Source organism: Eucyclogobius newberryi, unplaced genomic scaffold, assembly GCF_026437365.1.
Source record: "Eucyclogobius newberryi isolate DKJ021-1_F unplaced genomic scaffold, fEucNew1.0.hap1 SCAF_32, whole genome shotgun sequence".
NCBI classification, from domain to species: domain Eukaryota; kingdom Metazoa; phylum Chordata; class Actinopteri; order Gobiiformes; family Gobiidae; genus Eucyclogobius; species Eucyclogobius newberryi.
In genome coordinates, this window is record NW_027315968.1 from 946,385 (window position 1) to 963,226 (window position 16,842).

Genomic DNA, 16,842 nt, shown 5'->3' on the forward strand with positions numbered 1-16,842 from the left:
AGGCAATGTGGCAGCATGGTCCTTCCGGCCATTTGCATGGACCAGCTTCCACCCGACGATTGAGCCCCAGGTTAAACGGCAGCGATACACACGCAAGTCTGTGCGTTCTAAGCACTCTTTTTTACTTTTAAAGTTCTTGAACACGGGATGCCAAACGGAGGGTACGCAAGGGCATGTTTAAAGGCCGACAAGACACAACCTTTGCTCTTGGAGGATGACCGCTTGCTTGCTTTAGACATAGGTAGAAAAGCCCCGCATTGAAGCAGGGCATCAAAAAATTGGAAAGATCTCTTGTTGTCCCTCTCCACGGAAATCTTTAGTAAAAGGCGAAAGATTTATACGCTCTGAAGAGAAACAAGAGTGCCACGTTGCAGCGCCACACGGCGTCCAGTACTTGAGGGCACACGGGGCTTCATCACGGGCAGTGTACTTCTGTTCACGCGCTCATTTGCATCGGCGGTCGCGCGGCAAAAGGGACACGACAGGCTCGCACGTCGTTTCTGTAGTGTAGCGGTTATCACGTTCGCCTAACGCGCGAAAGGTCCTCGGCTCGAAACCGGGCAGAAACTAAGCCTCCTTTTATGTTTGCTTCAATCTTTAACACGGTTCATTCCAAACTCGATGGTTTATTCCTAGAAAAGAGGGAGGAGCGGAGGAATTGTCGGCGTAGTCCTTCAAACTTTTCATCACAGAGATCGGGGGAAAAAGACACCGACACACACGCCCCAAAAAAAAAAAAAAAAAAAAAGGGGCCCCCCTGCAGCCCCATATGTCCTCGTTAGTATAGTGGACAGTATCTCCGCTTGTCACGCGGAAGACCTGGGTTCGATTCCCAGACGGGGAGAGAAAGTGCGTTTTACCCAGCACGAAAGCGTTGCACTGACGCTGAGGACTTGTCCCACCAACGTACCTGCGCTACACTATCGCTTCTGTAGTGTAGCGGTTATCACGTTTGCCTCACACGCAAAAGGTCCCCGGCTCGAAACCGGGCAGAAGCACGCCCTCATGCGAAGACTTTACTTGTCGAGGATGGGTTTGAAAGTCGGTGTTGCGTTTGACCCCCCCCCCAAAAAAAAAACAAAACAACTAGTCACATGTACTGTACTCCACAAAGGGGCCACTCAAATTCCAAAGGTGGCCTATTTTGCACAAGGGTTTACGTGGAATGGGCTACCTCCCAAGGGGGTTGGGTTTAGGAACAGATACTTCACCTTCCCTCCCCCTCTTCTCCAGTCAGGGCTTTTGGCGGGAGATTTGAAATATCCAGCCCTTCCACTCAAAACGTCTCCGAGAATTTTTGTCCACTTCCGGAGCAGACAAACGGCAAGGAAGCATTTAACATGAGGGTATGATGGCACATTTGCATGTAACGTGACGGCGAAAACAAACTGAATGACTTTTTTTAACCTGAGAGAGGAGGTGCACCGTTCTCGGAGGTACTGCAATACCGAGCCGATGCGTGGAGTGGACGGAGCAAGCCCCAAATTCCATCTCCCTGGTCCAAAAATCAATTTAATATACGGTCCCCGGGTAGGGGACGTATCAGATATTAAACTGATAAGAACAGATACTACACTTGATCTTAGCCAAAAGGCCGAGAAGCGATGCCCACAATGGGTTCGGGGAGCAGTGAGCTCTCCCCACGCTGACCCTCCCGTCAACGGTCCAAAGCGGCGCCCGCGCAAAGCGCCCGGCGGAGGGGCCGGAGCGCGAGCGGCGTACATGGAAACGACCCTTTGGGTTTTTTTTTTTTCCTCTGACAAAAAACAAGAGGGGAGAGCGCGAACGCAGTCCCCCACTACCAGAAATTATGCAGTTGAGATTCCCACATTTGGGGAATTCACAGGGGTCAGCACATCCTGTTTGTGCAACGGACGAGCCTCGCCCTGGGTGAACCACCTTCCTGATCATGGTGTCGCCCCTGCCAGGTAAGTATGAGTTGCTCCGCTCCGAGCCAAAGCCCAGGCCCTGGAAGAGGCAATGTGGCAGCATGGTCCTTCCGGCCATTTGCATGGACCAGCTTCCACCCGACGATTGAGCCCCAGGTTAAACGGCAGCGATACACACGCAAGTCTGTGCGTTCTAAGCACTCTTTTTTACTTTTAAAGTTCTTGAACACGGGATGCCAAACGGAGGGTACGCAAGGGCATGTTTAAAGGCCGACAAGACACAACCTTTGCTCTTGGAGGATGACCGCTTGCTTGCTTTAGACATAGGTAGAAAAGCCCCGCATTGAAGCAGGGCATCAAAAAATTGGAAAGATCTCTTGTTGTCCCTCTCCACGGAAATCTTTAGTAAAAGGCGAAAGATTTATACGCTCTGAAGAGAAACAAGAGTGCCACGTTGCAGCGCCACACGGCGTCCAGTACTTGAGGGCACACGGGGCTTCATCGCGGGCAGTGTACTTCTGTTCACGCGCTCATTTGCATCGGCGGTCGCGCGGCAAAAGGGACACGACAGGCTCGCACGTCGTTTCTGTAGTGTAGCGGTTATCACGTTCGCCTAACGCGCGAAAGGTCCTCGGCTCGAAACCGGGCAGAAACAAAGCCTCCTTTTATGTTTGCTTCAATCTTTAACACGGTTCATTCCAAACTCGATGGTTTATTCCTAGAAAAGAGGGAGGAGCGGAGGAATTGTCGGCGTAGTCCTTCAAACTTTTCATCACAGAGATCGGGGGAAAAAGACACCGACACACACGCCCCAAAAAAAAAAAAAAAAAAAAAGGGGCCCCCCTGCAGCCCCATATGTCCTCGTTAGTATAGTGGACAGTATCTCCGCTTGTCACGCGGAAGACCTAGGTTCGATTCCCAGACGGGGAGAGAAAGTGCGTTTTACCCAGCACGAAAGCGTTGCACTGACGCTGAGGACTTGTCCCACCAACGTACCTGCGCTACACTATCGCTTCTGTAGTGTAGCGGTTATCACGTTTGCCTCACACGCAAAAGGTCCCCGGCTCGAAACCGGGCAGAAGCACGCCCTCATGCGAAGACTTTACTTGTCGAGGATGGGTTTGAAAGTCGGTGTTGCGTTTGACCCCCCCCCCAAAAAAAAACAAAACAACTAGTCACATGTACTGTACTCCACAAAGGGGCCACTCAAATTCCAAAGGTGGCCTATTTTGCACAAGGGTTTACGTGGAATGGGCTACCTCCCAAGGGGGTTGGGTTTAGGAACAGATACTTCACCTTCCCTCCCCCTCTTCTCCAGTCAGGGCTTTTGGCGGGAGATTTGAAATATCCAGCCCTTCCACTCAAAACGTCTCCGAGAATTTTTGTCCACTTCCGGAGCAGACAAACGGCAAGGAAGCGTTTAACATGAGGGTATGATGGCACATTTGCATGTAACGTGACGGCGAAAACAAACTGAATGACTTTTTTTAACCTGAGAGAGGAGGTGCACCGTTCTCGGAGGTACTGCAATACCGAGCCGATGCGTGGAGTGGACGGAGCAAGCCCCAAATTCCATCTCCCTGGTCCAAAAATCAATTTAATATACGGTCCCCGGGTAGGGGACGTATCAGATATTAAACTGATAAGAACAGATACTACACTTGATCTTAGCCAAAAGGCCGAGAAGCGATGCCCACAATGGGTTCGGGGAGCAGTGAGCTCTCCCCACGCTGACCCTCCCGTCAACGGTCCAAAGCGGCGCCCGCGCAAAGCGCCCGGCGGAGGGGCCGGAGCGCGAGCGGCGTACATGGAAACGACCCTTTGGGTTTTTTTTTTTTTCCTCTGACAAAAAACAAGAGGGGAGAGCGCGAACGCAGTCCCCCACTACCAGAAATTATGCAGTTGAGATTCCCACATTTGGGGAATTCACAGGGGTCAGCACATCCTGTTTGTGCAATGGACGAGCCTCGCCCTGGGTGAACCACCTTCCTGATCATGGTGTCGCCCCTGCCAGGTAAGTATGAGTTGCTCCGCTCCGAGCCAAGGCCCAGGCCCTGGAAGAGGCAATGTGGCAGCATGGTCCTTCCGGCCATTTGCATGGACCAGCTTCCACCCGACGATTGAGCCCCAGGTTAAACGGCAGCGATACACACGCAAGTCTGTGCGTTCTAAGCACTCTTTTTTACTTTTAAAGTTCTTGAACACGGGATGCCAAACGGAGGGTACGCAAGGGCATGTTTAAAGGCCGACAAGACACAACCTTTGCTCTTGGAGGATGACCGCTTGCTTGCTTTAGACATAGGTAGAAAAGCCCCGCATTGAAGCAGGGCATCAAAAAATTGGAAAGATCTCTTGTTGTCCCTCTCCACGGAAATCTTTAGTAAAAGGCGAAAGATTTATACGCTCTGAAGAGAAACAAGAGTGCCACGTTGCAGCGCCACACGGCGTCCAGTACTTGAGGGCACACGGGGCTTCATCACGGGCAGTGTACTTCTGTTCACGCGCTCATTTGCATCGGCGGTCGCGCGGCAAAAGGGACACGACAGGCTCGCACGTCGTTTCTGTAGTGTAGCGGTTATCACGTTCGCCTAACGCGCGAAAGGTCCTCGGCTCGAAACCGGGCAGAAACTAAGCCTCCTTTTATGTTTGCTTCAATCTTTAACACGGTTCATTCCAAACTCGATGGTTTATTCCTAGAAAAGAGGGAGGAGCGGAGGAATTGTCGGCGTAGTCCTTCAAACTTTTCATCACAGAGATCGGGGGAAAAAGACACCGACACACACGCCCCAAAAAAAAAAAAAAAAAAAAAGGGGCCCCCCTGCAGCCCCATATGTCCTCGTTAGTATAGTGGACAGTATCTCCGCTTGTCACGCGGAAGACCTGGGTTCGATTCCCAGACGGGGAGAGAAAGTGCGTTTTACCCAGCACGAAAGCGTTGCACTGACGCTGAGGACTTGTCCCACCAACGTACCTGCGCTACACTATCGCTTCTGTAGTGTAGCGGTTATCACGTTTGCCTCACACGCAAAAGGTCCCCGGCTCGAAACCGGGCAGAAGCACGCCCTCATGCGAAGACTTTACTTGTCGAGGATGGGTTTGAAAGTCGGTGTTGCGTTTGACCCCCCCCCCAAAAAAAAAACAAAACAACTAGTCACATGTACTGTACTCCACAAAGGGGCCACTCAAATTCCAAAGGTGGCCTATTTTGCACAAGGGTTTACGTGGAATGGGCTACCTCCCAAGGGGGTTGGGTTTAGGAACAGATACTTCACCTTCCCTCCCCCTCTTCTCCAGTCAGGGCTTTTGGCGGGAGATTTGAAATATCCAGCCCTTCCACTCAAAACGTCTCCGAGAATTTTTGTCCACTTCCGGAGCAGACAAACGGCAAGGAAGCGTTTAACATGAGGGTATGATGGCACATTTGCATGTAACGTGACGGCGAAAACAAACTGAATGACTTTTTTTAACCTGAGAGAGGAGGTGCACCGTTCTCGGAGGTACTGCAATACCGAGCCGATGCGTGGAGTGGACGGAGCAAGCCCCAAATTCCATCTCCCTGGTCCAAAAATCAATTTAATATACGGTCCCCGGGTAGGGGACGTATCAGATATTAAACTGATAAGAACAGATACTACACTTGATCTTAGCCAAAAGGCCGAGAAGCGATGCCCACAATGGGTTCGGGGAGCAGTGAGCTCTCCCCACGCTGACCCTCCCGTCAATGGTCCAAAGCGGCGCCCGCGCAAAGCGCCCGGCGGAGGGGCCGGAGCGCGAGCGGCGTACATGGAAACGACCCTTTGGGTTTTTTTTTTTTCCTCTAACAAAAAACAAGAGGGGAGAGCGCGAACGCAGTCCCCCACTACCAGAAATTATGCAGTTGAGATTCCCACATTTGGGGAATTCACAGGGGTCAGCACATCCTGTTTGTGCAATGGACGAGCCTCGCCCTGGGTGAACCACCTTCCTGATCATGGTGTCGCCCCTGCCAGGTAAGTATGAGTTGCTCCGCTCCGAGCCAAGGCCCAGGCCCTGGAAGAGGCAATGTGGCAGCATGGTCCTTCCGGCCATTTGCATGGACCAGCTTCCACCCGACGATTGAGCCCCAGGTTAAACGGCAGCGATACACACGCAAGTCTGTGCGTTCTAAGCACTCTTTTTTACTTTTAAAGTTCTTGAACACGGGATGCCAAACGGAGGGTACGCAAGGGCATGTTTAAAGGCCGACAAGACACAACCTTTGCTCTTGGAGGATGACCGCTTGCTTGCTTTAGACATAGGTAGAAAAGCCCCGCATTGAAGCAGGGCATCAAAAAATTGGAAAGATCTCTTGTTGTCCCTCTCCACGGAAATCTTTAGTAAAAGGCGAAAGATTTATACGCTCTGAAGAGAAACAAGAGTGCCACGTTGCAGCGCCACACGGCGTCCAGTACTTGAGGGCACACGGGGCTTCATCACGGGCAGTGTACTTCTGTTCACGCGCTCATTTGCATCGGCGGTCGCGCGGCAAAAGGGACACGACAGGCTCGCACGTCGTTTCTGTAGTGTAGCGGTTATCACGTTCGCCTAACGCGCGAAAGGTCCTCGGCTCGAAACCGGGCAGAAACAAAGCCTCCTTTTATGTTTGCTTCAATCTTTAACACGGTTCATTCCAAACTCGATGGTTTATTCCTAGAAAAGAGGGAGGAGCGGAGGAATTGTCGGCGTAGTCCTTCAAACTTTTCATCACAGAGATCGGGGGAAAAAGACACCGACACACACGCCCCAAAAAAAAAAAAAAAAAAAAAGGGGCCCCCCTGCAGCCCCATATGTCCTCGTTAGTATAGTGGACAGTATCTCCGCTTGTCACGCAGAAGACCTGGGTTCGATTCCCAGACGGGGAGAGAAAGTGCGTTTTACCCAGCACGAAAGCGTTGCACTGACGCTGAGGACTTGTCCCACCAACGTACCTGCGCTACACTATCGCTTCTGTAGTGTAGCGGTTATCACGTTTGCCTCACACGCAAAAGGTCCCCGGCTCGAAACCGGGCAGAAGCACGCCCTCATGCGAAGACTTTACTTGTCGAGGATGGGTTTGAAAGTCGGTGTTGCGTTTGACCCCCCCCCCAAAAAAAAACAAAACAACTAGTCACATGTACTGTACTCCACAAAGGGGCCACTCAAATTCCAAAGGTGGCCTATTTTGCACAAGGGTTTACGTGGAATGGGCTACCTCCCAAGGGGGTTGGGTTTAGGAACAGATACTTCACCTTCCCTCCCCCTCTTCTCCAGTCAGGGCTTTTGGCGGGAGATTTGAAATATCCAGCCCTTCCACTCAAAACGTCTCCGAGAATTTTTGTCCACTTCCGGAGCAGACAAACGGCAAGGAAGCGTTTAACATGAGGGTATGATGGCACATTTGCATGTAACGTGACGGCGAAAACAAACTGAATGACTTTTTTTAACCTGAGAGAGGAGGTGCACCGTTCTCGGAGGTACTGCAATACCGAGCCGATGCGTGGAGTGGACGGAGCAAGCCCCAAATTCCATCTCCCTGGTCCAAAAATCAATTTAATATACGGTCCCCGGGTAGGGGACGTATCAGATATTAAACTGATAAGAACAGATACTACACTTGATCTTAGCCAAAAGGCCGAGAAGCGATGCCCACAATGGGTTCGGGGAGCAGTGAGCTCTCCCCACGCTGACCCTCCCGTCAATGGTCCAAAGCGGCGCCCGCGCAAAGCGCCCGGCGGAGGGGCCGGAGCGCGAGCGGCGTACATGGAAACGACCCTTTGGGTTTTTTTTTTTTCCTCTAACAAAAAACAAGAGGGGAGAGCGCGAACGCAGTCCCCCACTACCAGAAATTATGCAGTTGAGATTCCCACATTTGGGGAATTCACAGGGGTCAGCACATCCTGTTTGTGCAATGGACGAGCCTCGCCCTGGGTGAACCACCTTCCTGATCATGGTGTCGCCCCTGCCAGGTAAGTATGAGTTGCTCCGCTCCGAGCCAAGGCCCAGGCCCTGGAAGAGGCAATGTGGCAGCATGGTCCTTCCGGCCATTTGCATGGACCAGCTTCCACCCGACGATTGAGCCCCAGGTTAAACGGCAGCGATACACACGCAAGTCTGTGCGTTCTAAGCACTCTTTTTTACTTTTAAAGTTCTTGAACACGGGATGCCAAACGGAGGGTACGCAAGGGCATGTTTAAAGGCCGACAAGACACAACCTTTGCTCTTGGAGGATGACCGCTTGCTTGCTTTAGACATAGGTAGAAAAGCCCCGCATTGAAGCAGGGCATCAAAAAATTGGAAAGATCTCTTGTTGTCCCTCTCCACGGAAATCTTTAGTAAAAGGCGAAAGATTTATACGCTCTGAAGAGAAACAAGAGTGCCACGTTGCAGCGCCACACGGCGTCCAGTACTTGAGGGCACACGGGGCTTCATCACGGGCAGTGTACTTCTGTTCACGCGCTCATTTGCATCGGCGGTCGCGCGGCAAAAGGGACACGACAGGCTCGCACGTCGTTTCTGTAGTGTAGCGGTTATCACGTTCGCCTAACGCGCGAAAGGTCCTCGGCTCGAAACCGGGCAGAAACAAAGCCTCCTTTTATGTTTGCTTCAATCTTTAACACGGTTCATTCCAAACTCGATGGTTTATTCCTAGAAAAGAGGGAGGAGCGGAGGAATTGTCGGCGTAGTCCTTCAAACTTTTCATCACAGAGATCGGGGGAAAAAGACACCGACACACACGCCCCAAAAAAAAAAAAAAAAAAAAAGGGGCCCCCCTGCAGCCCCATATGTCCTCGTTAGTATAGTGGACAGTATCTCCGCTTGTCACGCAGAAGACCTGGGTTCGATTCCCAGACGGGGAGAGAAAGTGCGTTTTACCCAGCACGAAAGCGTTGCACTGACGCTGAGGACTTGTCCCACCAACGTACCTGCGCTACACTATCGCTTCTGTAGTGTAGCGGTTATCACGTTTGCCTCACACGCAAAAGGTCCCCGGCTCGAAACCGGGCAGAAGCACGCCCTCATGCGAAGACTTTACTTGTCGAGGATGGGTTTGAAAGTCGGTGTTGCGTTTGACCCCCCCCCCAAAAAAAAACAAAACAACTAGTCACATGTACTGTACTCCACAAAGGGGCCACTCAAATTCCAAAGGTGGCCTATTTTGCACAAGGGTTTACGTGGAATGGGCTACCTCCCAAGGGGGTTGGGTTTAGGAACAGATACTTCACCTTCCCTCCCCCTCTTCTCCAGTCAGGGCTTTTGGCGGGAGATTTGAAATATCCAGCCCTTCCACTCAAAACGTCTCCGAGAATTTTTGTCCACTTCCGGAGCAGACAAACGGCAAGGAAGCGTTTAACATGAGGGTATGATGGCACATTTGCATGTAACGTGACGGCGAAAACAAACTGAATGACTTTTTTTAACCTGAGAGAGGAGGTGCACCGTTCTCGGAGGTACTGCAATACCGAGCCGATGCGTGGAGTGGACGGAGCAAGCCCCCGGGTAGGGGACGTATCAGATATTAAACTGATAAGAACAGATACTACACTTGATCTTAGCCAAAAGGCCGAGAAGCGATGCCCACAATGGGTTCGGGGAGCAGTGAGCTCTCCCCACGCTGACCCTCCCGTCAACGGTCCAAAGCGGCGCCCGCGCAAAGCGCCCGGCGGAGGGGCCGGAGCGCGAGCGGCGTACATGGAAACGACCCTTTGGGTTTTTTTTTTTTTCCTCTGACAAAAAACAAGAGGGGAGAGCGCGAACGCAGTCCCCCACTACCAGAAATTATGCAGTTGAGATTCCCACATTTGGGGAATTCACAGGGGTCAGCACATCCTGTTTGTGCAATGGACGAGCCTCGCCCTGGGTGAACCACCTTCCTGATCATGGTGTCGCCCCTGCCAGGTAAGTATGAGTTGCTCCGCTCCGAGCCAAGGCCCAGGCCCTGGAAGAGGCAATGTGGCAGCATGGTCCTTCCGGCCATTTGCATGGACCAGCTTCCACCCGACGATTGAGCCCCAGGTTAAACGGCAGCGATACACACGCAAGTCTGTGCGTTCTAAGCACTCTTTTTTACTTTTAAAGTTCTTGAACACGGGATGCCAAACGGAGGGTACGCAAGGGCATGTTTAAAGGCCGACAAGACACAACCTTTGCTCTTGGAGGATGACCGCTTGCTTGCTTTAGACATAGGTAGAAAAGCCCCGCATTGAAGCAGGGCATCAAAAAATTGGAAAGATCTCTTGTTGTCCCTCTCCACGGAAATCTTTAGTAAAAGGCGAAAGATTTATACGCTCTGAAGAGAAACAAGAGTGCCACGTTGCAGCGCCACACGGCGTCCAGTACTTGAGGGCACACGGGGCTTCATCACGGGCAGTGTACTTCTGTTCACGCGCTCATTTGCATCGGCGGTCGCGCGGCAAAAGGGACACGACAGGCTCGCACGTCGTTTCTGTAGTGTAGCGGTTATCACGTTCGCCTAACGCGCGAAAGGTCCTCGGCTCGAAACCGGGCAGAAACAAAGCCTCCTTTTATGTTTGCTTCAATCTTTAACACGGTTCATTCCAAACTCGATGGTTTATTCCTAGAAAAGAGGGAGGAGCGGAGGAATTGTCGGCGTAGTCCTTCAAACTTTTCATCACAGAGATCGGGGGAAAAAGACACCGACACACACGCCCCAAAAAAAAAAAAAAAAAAGGGGCCCCCCTGCAGCCCCATATGTCCTCGTTAGTATAGTGGACAGTATCTCCGCTTGTCACGCGGAAGACCTGGGTTCGATTCCCAGACGGGGAGAGAAAGTGCGTTTTACCCAGCACGAAAGCGTTGCACTGACGCTGAGGACTTGTCCCACCAACGTACCTGCGCTACACTATCGCTTCTGTAGTGTAGCGGTTATCACGTTTGCCTCACACGCAAAAGGTCCCCGGCTCGAAACCGGGCAGAAGCACGCCCTCATGCGAAGACTTTACTTGTCGAGGATGGGTTTGAAAGTCGGTGTTGCGTTTGACCCCCCCCCCCAAAAAAAACAAAACAACTAGTCACATGTACTGTACTCCACAAAGGGGCCACTCAAATTCCAAAGGTGGCCTATTTTGCACAAGGGTTTACGTGGAATGGGCTACCTCCCAAGGGGGTTGGGTTTAGGAACAGATACTTCACCTTCCCTCCCCCTCTTCTCCAGTCAGGGCTTTTGGCGGGAGATTTGAAATATCCAGCCCTTCCACTCAAAACGTCTCCGAGAATTTTTGTCCACTTCCGGAGCAGACAAACGGCAAGGAAGCGTTTAACATGAGGGTATGATGGCACATTTGCATGTAACGTGACGGCGAAAACAAACTGAATGACTTTTTTTAACCTGAGAGAGGAGGTGCACCGATCTCGGAGGTACTGCAATACCGAGCCGATGCGTGGAGTGGACGGAGCAAGCCCCAAATTCCATCTCCCTGGTCCAAAAATCAATTTAATATACGGTCCCCGGGTAGGGGACGTATCAGATATTAAACTGATAAGAACAGATACTACACTTGATCTTAGCCAAAAGGCCGAGAAGCGATGCCCACAATGGGTTCGGGGAGCAGTGAGCTCTCCCCACGCTGACCCTCCCGTCAACGGTCCAAAGCGGCGCCCGCGCAAAGCGCCCGGCGGAGGGGCCGGAGCGCGAGCGGCGTACATGGAAACGACCCTTTGGGTTTTTTTTTTTTTCCTCTGACAAAAAACAAGAGGGGAGAGCGCGAACGCAGTCCCCCACTACCAGAAATTATGCAGTTGAGATTCCCACATTTGGGGAATTCACAGGGGTCAGCACATCCTGTTTGTGCAATGGACGAGCCTCGCCCTGGGTGAACCACCTTCCTGATCATGGTGTCGCCCCTGCCAGGTAAGTATGAGTTGCTCCGCTCCGAGCCAAGGCCCAGGCCCTGGAAGAGGCAATGTGGCAGCATGGTCCTTCCGGCCATTTGCATGGACCAGCTTCCACCCGACGATTGAGCCCCAGGTTAAACGGCAGCGATACACACGCAAGTCTGTGCGTTCTAAGCACTCTTTTTTACTTTTAAAGTTCTTGAACACGGGATGCCAAACGGAGGGTACGCAAGGGCATGTTTAAAGGCCGACAAGACACAACCTTTGCTCTTGGAGGATGACCGCTTGCTTGCTTTAGACATAGGTAGAAAAGCCCCGCATTGAAGCAGGGCATCAAAAAATTGGAAAGATCTCTTGTTGTCCCTCTCCACGGAAATCTTTAGTAAAAGGCGAAAGATTTATACGCTCTGAAGAGAAACAAGAGTGCCACGTTGCAGCGCCACATGGGGCGATCGGGGGAAAAAGACACCGACACACACGCCCCAAAAAAAAAAAAAAAAAAAAAGGGGCCCCCCTGCAGCCCCATATGTCCTCGTTAGTATAGTGGACAGTATCTCCGCTTGTCACGCGGAAGACCTGGGTTCGATTCCCAGACGGGGAGAGAAAGTGCGTTTTACCCAGCACGAAAGCGTTGCACTGACGCTGAGGACTTGTCCCACCAACGTACCTGCGCTACACTATCGCTTCTGTAGTGTAGCGGTTATCACGTTTGCCTCACACGCAAAAGGTCCCCGGCTCGAAACCGGGCAGAAGCACGCCCTCATGCGAAGACTTTACTTGTCGAGGATGGGTTTGAAAGTCGGTGTTGCGTTTGACCCCCCCCCCAAAAAAAAACAAAACAACTAGTCACATGTACTGTACTCCACAAAGGGGCCACTCAAATTCCAAAGGTGGCCTATTTTGCACAAGGGTTTACGTGGAATGGGCTACCTCCCAAGGGGGTTGGGTTTAGGAACAGATACTTCACCTTCCCTCCCCCTCTTCTCCAGTCAGGGCTTTTGGCGGGAGATTTGAAATATCCAGCCCTTCCACTCAAAACGTCTCCGAGAATTTTTGTCCACTTCCGGAGCAGACAAACGGCAAGGAAGCGTTTAACATGAGGGTATGATGGCACATTTGCATGTAACGTGACGGCGAAAACAAACTGAATGACTTTTTTTAACCTGAGAGAGGAGGTGCACCGTTCTCGGAGGTACTGCAATACCGAGCCGATGCGTGGAGTGGACGGAGCAAGCCCCAAATTCCATCTCCCTGGTCCAAAAATCAATTTAATATACGGTCCCCGGGTAGGGGACGTATCAGATATTAAACTGATAAGAACAGATACTACACTTGATCTTAGCCAAAAGGCCGAGAAGCGATGCCCACAATGGGTTCGGGGAGCAGTGAGCTCTCCCCACGCTGACCCTCCCGTCAACGGTCCAAAGCGGCGCCCGCGCAAAGCGCCCGGCGGAGGGGCCGGAGCGCGAGCGGCGTACATGGAAACGACCCTTTGGGTTTTTTTTTTTTTCCTCTGACAAAAAACAAGATGGGAGAGCGCGAACGCAGTCCCCCACTACCAGAAATTATGCAGTTGAGATTCCCACATTTGGGGAATTCACAGGGGTCAGCACATCCTGTTTGTGCAATGGACGAGCCTCGCCCTGGGTGAACCACCTTCCTGATCATGGTGTCGCCCCTGCCAGGTAAGTATGAGTTGCTCCGCTCCGAGCCAAGGCCCAGGCCCTGGAAGAGGCAATGTGGCAGCATGGTCCTTCCGGCCATTTGCATGGACCAGCTTCCACCCGACGATTGAGCCCCAGGTTAAACGGCAGCGATACACACGCAAGTCTGTGCGTTCTAAGCACTCTTTTTTACTTTTAAAGTTCTTGAACACGGGATGCCAAACGGAGGGTACGCAAGGGCATGTTTAAAGGCCGACAAGACACAACCTTTGCTCTTGGAGGATGACCGCTTGCTTGCTTTAGACATAGGTAGAAAAGCCCCGCATTGAAGCAGGGCATCAAAAAATTGGAAAGATCTCTTGTTGTCCCTCTCCACGGAAATCTTTAGTAAAAGGCGAAAGATTTATACGCTCTGAAGAGAAACAAGAGTGCCACGTTGCAGCGCCACACGGCGTCCAGTACTTGAGGGCACACGGGGCTTCATCACGGGCAGTGTACTTCTGTTCACGCGCTCATTTGCATCGGCGGTCGCGCGGCAAAAGGGACACGACAGGCTCGCACGTCGTTTCTGTAGTGTAGCGGTTATCACGTTCGCCTAACGCGCGAAAGGTCCTCGGCTCGAAACCGGGCAGAAACTAAGCCTCCTTTTATGTTTGCTTCAATCTTTAACACGGTTCATTCCAAACTCGATGGTTTATTCCTAGAAAAGAGGGAGGAGCGGAGGAATTGTCGGCGTAGTCCTTCAAACTTTTCATCACAGAGATCGGGGGAAAAAGACACCGACACACACGCCCCAAAAAAAAAAAAAAAAAAAAAGGGGCCCCCCTGCAGCCCCATATGTCCTCGTTAGTATAGTGGACAGTATCTCCGCTTGTCACGCGGAAGACCTGGGTTCGATTCCCAGACGGGGAGAGAAAGTGCGTTTTACCCAGCACGAAAGCGTTGCACTGACGCTGAGGACTTGTCCCACCAACGTACCTGCGCTACACTATCGCTTCTGTAGTGTAGCGGTTATCACGTTTGCCTCACACGCAAAAGGTCCCCGGCTCGAAACCGGGCAGAAGCACGCCCTCATGCGAAGACTTTACTTGTCGAGGATGGGTTTGAAAGTCGGTGTTGCGTTTGACCCCCCCCCCAAAAAAAAAACAAAACAACTAGTCACATGTACTGTACTCCACAAAGGGGCCACTCAAATTCCAAAGGTGGCCTATTTTGCACAAGGGTTTACGTGGAATGGGCTACCTCCCAAGGGGGTTGGGTTTAGGAACAGATACTTCACCTTCCCTCCCCCTCTTCTCCAGTCAGGGCTTTTGGCGGGAGATTTGAAATATCCAGCCCTTCCACTCAAAACGTCTCCGAGAATTTTTGTCCACTTCCGGAGCAGACAAACGGCAAGGAAGCGTTTAACATGAGGGTATGATGGCACATTTGCATGTAACGTGACGGCGAAAACAAACTGAATGACTTTTTTTAACCTGAGAGAGGAGGTGCACCGTTCTCGGAGGTACTGCAATACCGAGCCGATGCGTGGAGTGGACGGAGCAAGCCCCAAATTCCATCTCCCTGGTCCAAAAATCAATTTAATATACGGTCCCCGGGTAGGGGACGTATCAGATATTAAACTGATAAGAACAGATACTACACTTGATCTTAGCCAAAAGGCCGAGAAGCGATGCCCACAATGGGTTCGGGGAGCAGTGAGCTCTCCCCACGCTGACCCTCCCGTCAATGGTCCAAAGCGGCGCCCGCGCAAAGCGCCCGGCGGAGGGGCCGGAGCGCGAGCGGCGTACATGGAAACGACCCTTTGGGTTTTTTTTTTTTCCTCTAACAAAAAACAAGAGGGGAGAGCGCGAACGCAGTCCCCCACTACCAGAAATTATGCAGTTGAGATTCCCACATTTGGGGAATTCACAGGGGTCAGCACATCCTGTTTGTGCAATGGACGAGCCTCGCCCTGGGTGAACCACCTTCCTGATCATGGTGTCGCCCCTGCCAGGTAAGTATGAGTTGCTCCGCTCCGAGCCAAGGCCCAGGCCCTGGAAGAGGCAATGTGGCAGCATGGTCCTTCCGGCCATTTGCATGGACCAGCTTCCACCCGACGATTGAGCCCCAGGTTAAACGGCAGCGATACACACGCAAGTCTGTGCGTTCTAAGCACTCTTTTTTACTTTTAAAGTTCTTGAACACGGGATGCCAAACGGAGGGTACGCAAGGGCATGTTTAAAGGCCGACAAGACACAACCTTTGCTCTTGGAGGATGACCGCTTGCTTGCTTTAGACATAGGTAGAAAAGCCCCGCATTGAAGCAGGGCATCAAAAAATTGGAAAGATCTCTTGTTGTCCCTCTCCACGGAAATCTTTAGTAAAAGGCGAAAGATTTATACGCTCTGAAGAGAAACAAGAGTGCCACGTTGCAGCGCCACACGGCGTCCAGTACTTGAGGGCACACGGGGCTTCATCACGGGCAGTGTACTTCTGTTCACGCGCTCATTTGCATCGGCGGTCGCGCGGCAAAAGGGACACGACAGGCTCGCACGTCGTTTCTGTAGTGTAGCGGTTATCACGTTCGCCTAACGCGCGAAAGGTCCTCGGCTCGAAACCGGGCAGAAACAAAGCCTCCTTTTATGTTTGCTTCAATCTTTAACACGGTTCATTCCAAACTCGATGGTTTATTCCTAGAAAAGAGGGAGGAGCGGAGGAATTGTCGGCGTAGTCCTTCAAACTTTTCATCACAGAGATCGGGGGAAAAAGACACCGACACACACGCCCCAAAAAAAAAAAAAAAAAAGGGGCCCCCCTGCAGCCCCATATGTCCTCGTTAGTATAGTGGACAGTATCTCCGCTTGTCACGCGGAAGACCTGGGTTCGATTCCCAGACGGGGAGAGAAAGTGCGTTTTACCCAGCACGAAAGCGTTGCACTGACGCTGAGGACTTGTCCCACCAACGTACCTGCGCTACACTATCGCTTCTGTAGTGTAGCGGTTATCACGTTTGCCTCACACGCAAAAGGTCCCCGGCTCGAAACCGGGCAGAAGCACGCCCTCATGCGAAGACTTTACTTGTCGAGGATGGGTTTGAAAGTCGGTGTTGCGTTTGACCCCCCCCCCCAAAAAAAACAAAACAACTAGTCACATGTACTGTACTCCACAAAGGGGCCACTCAAATTCCAAAGGTGGCCTATTTTGCACAAGGGTTTACGTGGAATGGGCTACCTCCCAAGGGGGTTGGGTTTAGGAACAGATACTTCACCTTCCCTCCCCCTCTTCTCCAGTCAGGGCTTTTGGCGGGAGATTTGAAATATCCAGCCCTTCCACTCAAAACGTCTCCGAGAATTTTTGTCCACTTCCGGAGCAGACAAACGGCAAGGAAGCGTTTAACATGAGGGTATGATGGCACATTTGCATGTAACGTGACGGCGAAAACAAACTGAATGACTTTT

General features: G+C 51.8%; 44 non-coding genes and 1 pseudogene across 44 annotated transcripts; 20 read left to right on the plus strand and 25 right to left on the minus strand.

Annotated features, from left to right (window-relative positions):
* Nucleotides 1–248: 248 nt before the first annotated feature.
* Nucleotides 249–362, minus strand: LOC140375105 (U5 spliceosomal RNA). Its single transcript, XR_011929414.1, has one exon. It is a non-coding gene; the product is annotated as a U5 spliceosomal RNA (small nuclear RNA).
* A 410-nt stretch (nucleotides 363–772) lies between these two features.
* Nucleotides 773–844, plus strand: trnad-guc (transfer RNA aspartic acid (anticodon GUC)). The gene has a single exon. It is a non-coding gene; the product is annotated as a tRNA-Asp (tRNA).
* An 81-nt stretch (nucleotides 845–925) lies between these two features.
* On the plus strand, nucleotides 926–998 carry trnav-cac (transfer RNA valine (anticodon CAC)). The gene has a single exon. It is a non-coding gene; the product is annotated as a tRNA-Val (tRNA).
* A 416-nt stretch (nucleotides 999–1,414) lies between these two features.
* On the minus strand, nucleotides 1,415–1,606 carry LOC140374965 (U2 spliceosomal RNA). Its single transcript, XR_011929286.1, has one exon. It is a non-coding gene; the product is annotated as a U2 spliceosomal RNA (small nuclear RNA).
* A 164-nt stretch (nucleotides 1,607–1,770) lies between these two features.
* LOC140374895 (U1 spliceosomal RNA) lies at nucleotides 1,771–1,936 on the minus strand. The gene has a single exon (XR_011929219.1). It is a non-coding gene; the product is annotated as a U1 spliceosomal RNA (small nuclear RNA).
* A 287-nt stretch (nucleotides 1,937–2,223) lies between these two features.
* On the minus strand, nucleotides 2,224–2,337 carry LOC140375106 (U5 spliceosomal RNA). Its single transcript, XR_011929415.1, has one exon. It is a non-coding gene; the product is annotated as a U5 spliceosomal RNA (small nuclear RNA).
* Nucleotides 2,338–2,471: 134 nt separating this feature from the next.
* Nucleotides 2,472–2,544, plus strand: trnav-aac (transfer RNA valine (anticodon AAC)). Its single transcript has one exon. It is a non-coding gene; the product is annotated as a tRNA-Val (tRNA).
* A 356-nt stretch (nucleotides 2,545–2,900) lies between these two features.
* trnav-cac (transfer RNA valine (anticodon CAC)) lies at nucleotides 2,901–2,973 on the plus strand. Its single transcript has one exon. It is a non-coding gene; the product is annotated as a tRNA-Val (tRNA).
* Nucleotides 2,974–3,388: 415 nt separating this feature from the next.
* LOC140374966 (U2 spliceosomal RNA) lies at nucleotides 3,389–3,580 on the minus strand. Its single transcript, XR_011929287.1, has one exon. It is a non-coding gene; the product is annotated as a U2 spliceosomal RNA (small nuclear RNA).
* A 165-nt stretch (nucleotides 3,581–3,745) lies between these two features.
* On the minus strand, nucleotides 3,746–3,911 carry LOC140375217 (U1 spliceosomal RNA). The gene has a single exon (XR_011929521.1). It is a non-coding gene; the product is annotated as a U1 spliceosomal RNA (small nuclear RNA).
* Nucleotides 3,912–4,198: 287 nt separating this feature from the next.
* LOC140375107 (U5 spliceosomal RNA) lies at nucleotides 4,199–4,312 on the minus strand. The gene has a single exon (XR_011929416.1). It is a non-coding gene; the product is annotated as a U5 spliceosomal RNA (small nuclear RNA).
* A 410-nt stretch (nucleotides 4,313–4,722) lies between these two features.
* On the plus strand, nucleotides 4,723–4,794 carry trnad-guc (transfer RNA aspartic acid (anticodon GUC)). The gene has a single exon. It is a non-coding gene; the product is annotated as a tRNA-Asp (tRNA).
* Nucleotides 4,795–4,875: 81 nt separating this feature from the next.
* trnav-cac (transfer RNA valine (anticodon CAC)) lies at nucleotides 4,876–4,948 on the plus strand. Its single transcript has one exon. It is a non-coding gene; the product is annotated as a tRNA-Val (tRNA).
* Nucleotides 4,949–5,364: 416 nt separating this feature from the next.
* On the minus strand, nucleotides 5,365–5,556 carry LOC140374967 (U2 spliceosomal RNA). Its single transcript, XR_011929288.1, has one exon. It is a non-coding gene; the product is annotated as a U2 spliceosomal RNA (small nuclear RNA).
* A 164-nt stretch (nucleotides 5,557–5,720) lies between these two features.
* LOC140375219 (U1 spliceosomal RNA) lies at nucleotides 5,721–5,886 on the minus strand. Its single transcript, XR_011929522.1, has one exon. It is a non-coding gene; the product is annotated as a U1 spliceosomal RNA (small nuclear RNA).
* A 287-nt stretch (nucleotides 5,887–6,173) lies between these two features.
* Nucleotides 6,174–6,287, minus strand: LOC140375108 (U5 spliceosomal RNA). Its single transcript, XR_011929417.1, has one exon. It is a non-coding gene; the product is annotated as a U5 spliceosomal RNA (small nuclear RNA).
* A 134-nt stretch (nucleotides 6,288–6,421) lies between these two features.
* On the plus strand, nucleotides 6,422–6,494 carry trnav-aac (transfer RNA valine (anticodon AAC)). The gene has a single exon. It is a non-coding gene; the product is annotated as a tRNA-Val (tRNA).
* A 356-nt stretch (nucleotides 6,495–6,850) lies between these two features.
* Nucleotides 6,851–6,923, plus strand: trnav-cac (transfer RNA valine (anticodon CAC)). Its single transcript has one exon. It is a non-coding gene; the product is annotated as a tRNA-Val (tRNA).
* Nucleotides 6,924–7,338: 415 nt separating this feature from the next.
* LOC140374968 (U2 spliceosomal RNA) lies at nucleotides 7,339–7,530 on the minus strand. The gene has a single exon (XR_011929289.1). It is a non-coding gene; the product is annotated as a U2 spliceosomal RNA (small nuclear RNA).
* A 164-nt stretch (nucleotides 7,531–7,694) lies between these two features.
* On the minus strand, nucleotides 7,695–7,860 carry LOC140375220 (U1 spliceosomal RNA). Its single transcript, XR_011929523.1, has one exon. It is a non-coding gene; the product is annotated as a U1 spliceosomal RNA (small nuclear RNA).
* Nucleotides 7,861–8,147: 287 nt separating this feature from the next.
* Nucleotides 8,148–8,261, minus strand: LOC140375109 (U5 spliceosomal RNA). Its single transcript, XR_011929418.1, has one exon. It is a non-coding gene; the product is annotated as a U5 spliceosomal RNA (small nuclear RNA).
* A 134-nt stretch (nucleotides 8,262–8,395) lies between these two features.
* trnav-aac (transfer RNA valine (anticodon AAC)) lies at nucleotides 8,396–8,468 on the plus strand. Its single transcript has one exon. It is a non-coding gene; the product is annotated as a tRNA-Val (tRNA).
* A 356-nt stretch (nucleotides 8,469–8,824) lies between these two features.
* trnav-cac (transfer RNA valine (anticodon CAC)) lies at nucleotides 8,825–8,897 on the plus strand. The gene has a single exon. It is a non-coding gene; the product is annotated as a tRNA-Val (tRNA).
* Nucleotides 8,898–9,312: 415 nt separating this feature from the next.
* Nucleotides 9,313–9,459, minus strand: LOC140375062 (U2 spliceosomal RNA; annotated as a pseudogene).
* A 165-nt stretch (nucleotides 9,460–9,624) lies between these two features.
* On the minus strand, nucleotides 9,625–9,790 carry LOC140374828 (U1 spliceosomal RNA). The gene has a single exon (XR_011929154.1). It is a non-coding gene; the product is annotated as a U1 spliceosomal RNA (small nuclear RNA).
* Nucleotides 9,791–10,077: 287 nt separating this feature from the next.
* LOC140375110 (U5 spliceosomal RNA) lies at nucleotides 10,078–10,191 on the minus strand. Its single transcript, XR_011929419.1, has one exon. It is a non-coding gene; the product is annotated as a U5 spliceosomal RNA (small nuclear RNA).
* Nucleotides 10,192–10,325: 134 nt separating this feature from the next.
* Nucleotides 10,326–10,398, plus strand: trnav-aac (transfer RNA valine (anticodon AAC)). Its single transcript has one exon. It is a non-coding gene; the product is annotated as a tRNA-Val (tRNA).
* A 200-nt stretch (nucleotides 10,399–10,598) lies between these two features.
* trnad-guc (transfer RNA aspartic acid (anticodon GUC)) lies at nucleotides 10,599–10,670 on the plus strand. The gene has a single exon. It is a non-coding gene; the product is annotated as a tRNA-Asp (tRNA).
* Nucleotides 10,671–10,751: 81 nt separating this feature from the next.
* Nucleotides 10,752–10,824, plus strand: trnav-cac (transfer RNA valine (anticodon CAC)). Its single transcript has one exon. It is a non-coding gene; the product is annotated as a tRNA-Val (tRNA).
* A 415-nt stretch (nucleotides 10,825–11,239) lies between these two features.
* Nucleotides 11,240–11,431, minus strand: LOC140374926 (U2 spliceosomal RNA). Its single transcript, XR_011929249.1, has one exon. It is a non-coding gene; the product is annotated as a U2 spliceosomal RNA (small nuclear RNA).
* A 165-nt stretch (nucleotides 11,432–11,596) lies between these two features.
* On the minus strand, nucleotides 11,597–11,762 carry LOC140374829 (U1 spliceosomal RNA). Its single transcript, XR_011929155.1, has one exon. It is a non-coding gene; the product is annotated as a U1 spliceosomal RNA (small nuclear RNA).
* A 287-nt stretch (nucleotides 11,763–12,049) lies between these two features.
* LOC140375111 (U5 spliceosomal RNA) lies at nucleotides 12,050–12,163 on the minus strand. Its single transcript, XR_011929420.1, has one exon. It is a non-coding gene; the product is annotated as a U5 spliceosomal RNA (small nuclear RNA).
* Nucleotides 12,164–12,267: 104 nt separating this feature from the next.
* trnad-guc (transfer RNA aspartic acid (anticodon GUC)) lies at nucleotides 12,268–12,339 on the plus strand. Its single transcript has one exon. It is a non-coding gene; the product is annotated as a tRNA-Asp (tRNA).
* Nucleotides 12,340–12,420: 81 nt separating this feature from the next.
* trnav-cac (transfer RNA valine (anticodon CAC)) lies at nucleotides 12,421–12,493 on the plus strand. The gene has a single exon. It is a non-coding gene; the product is annotated as a tRNA-Val (tRNA).
* A 415-nt stretch (nucleotides 12,494–12,908) lies between these two features.
* On the minus strand, nucleotides 12,909–13,100 carry LOC140374969 (U2 spliceosomal RNA). The gene has a single exon (XR_011929290.1). It is a non-coding gene; the product is annotated as a U2 spliceosomal RNA (small nuclear RNA).
* A 165-nt stretch (nucleotides 13,101–13,265) lies between these two features.
* Nucleotides 13,266–13,431, minus strand: LOC140374908 (U1 spliceosomal RNA). Its single transcript, XR_011929232.1, has one exon. It is a non-coding gene; the product is annotated as a U1 spliceosomal RNA (small nuclear RNA).
* A 287-nt stretch (nucleotides 13,432–13,718) lies between these two features.
* Nucleotides 13,719–13,832, minus strand: LOC140375113 (U5 spliceosomal RNA). Its single transcript, XR_011929422.1, has one exon. It is a non-coding gene; the product is annotated as a U5 spliceosomal RNA (small nuclear RNA).
* A 410-nt stretch (nucleotides 13,833–14,242) lies between these two features.
* On the plus strand, nucleotides 14,243–14,314 carry trnad-guc (transfer RNA aspartic acid (anticodon GUC)). Its single transcript has one exon. It is a non-coding gene; the product is annotated as a tRNA-Asp (tRNA).
* An 81-nt stretch (nucleotides 14,315–14,395) lies between these two features.
* On the plus strand, nucleotides 14,396–14,468 carry trnav-cac (transfer RNA valine (anticodon CAC)). Its single transcript has one exon. It is a non-coding gene; the product is annotated as a tRNA-Val (tRNA).
* A 416-nt stretch (nucleotides 14,469–14,884) lies between these two features.
* On the minus strand, nucleotides 14,885–15,076 carry LOC140374971 (U2 spliceosomal RNA). The gene has a single exon (XR_011929292.1). It is a non-coding gene; the product is annotated as a U2 spliceosomal RNA (small nuclear RNA).
* A 164-nt stretch (nucleotides 15,077–15,240) lies between these two features.
* LOC140374830 (U1 spliceosomal RNA) lies at nucleotides 15,241–15,406 on the minus strand. Its single transcript, XR_011929156.1, has one exon. It is a non-coding gene; the product is annotated as a U1 spliceosomal RNA (small nuclear RNA).
* Nucleotides 15,407–15,693: 287 nt separating this feature from the next.
* LOC140375114 (U5 spliceosomal RNA) lies at nucleotides 15,694–15,807 on the minus strand. The gene has a single exon (XR_011929423.1). It is a non-coding gene; the product is annotated as a U5 spliceosomal RNA (small nuclear RNA).
* A 134-nt stretch (nucleotides 15,808–15,941) lies between these two features.
* trnav-aac (transfer RNA valine (anticodon AAC)) lies at nucleotides 15,942–16,014 on the plus strand. The gene has a single exon. It is a non-coding gene; the product is annotated as a tRNA-Val (tRNA).
* Nucleotides 16,015–16,214: 200 nt separating this feature from the next.
* Nucleotides 16,215–16,286, plus strand: trnad-guc (transfer RNA aspartic acid (anticodon GUC)). Its single transcript has one exon. It is a non-coding gene; the product is annotated as a tRNA-Asp (tRNA).
* An 81-nt stretch (nucleotides 16,287–16,367) lies between these two features.
* On the plus strand, nucleotides 16,368–16,440 carry trnav-cac (transfer RNA valine (anticodon CAC)). Its single transcript has one exon. It is a non-coding gene; the product is annotated as a tRNA-Val (tRNA).
* Nucleotides 16,441–16,842: the final 402 nt, after the last annotated feature.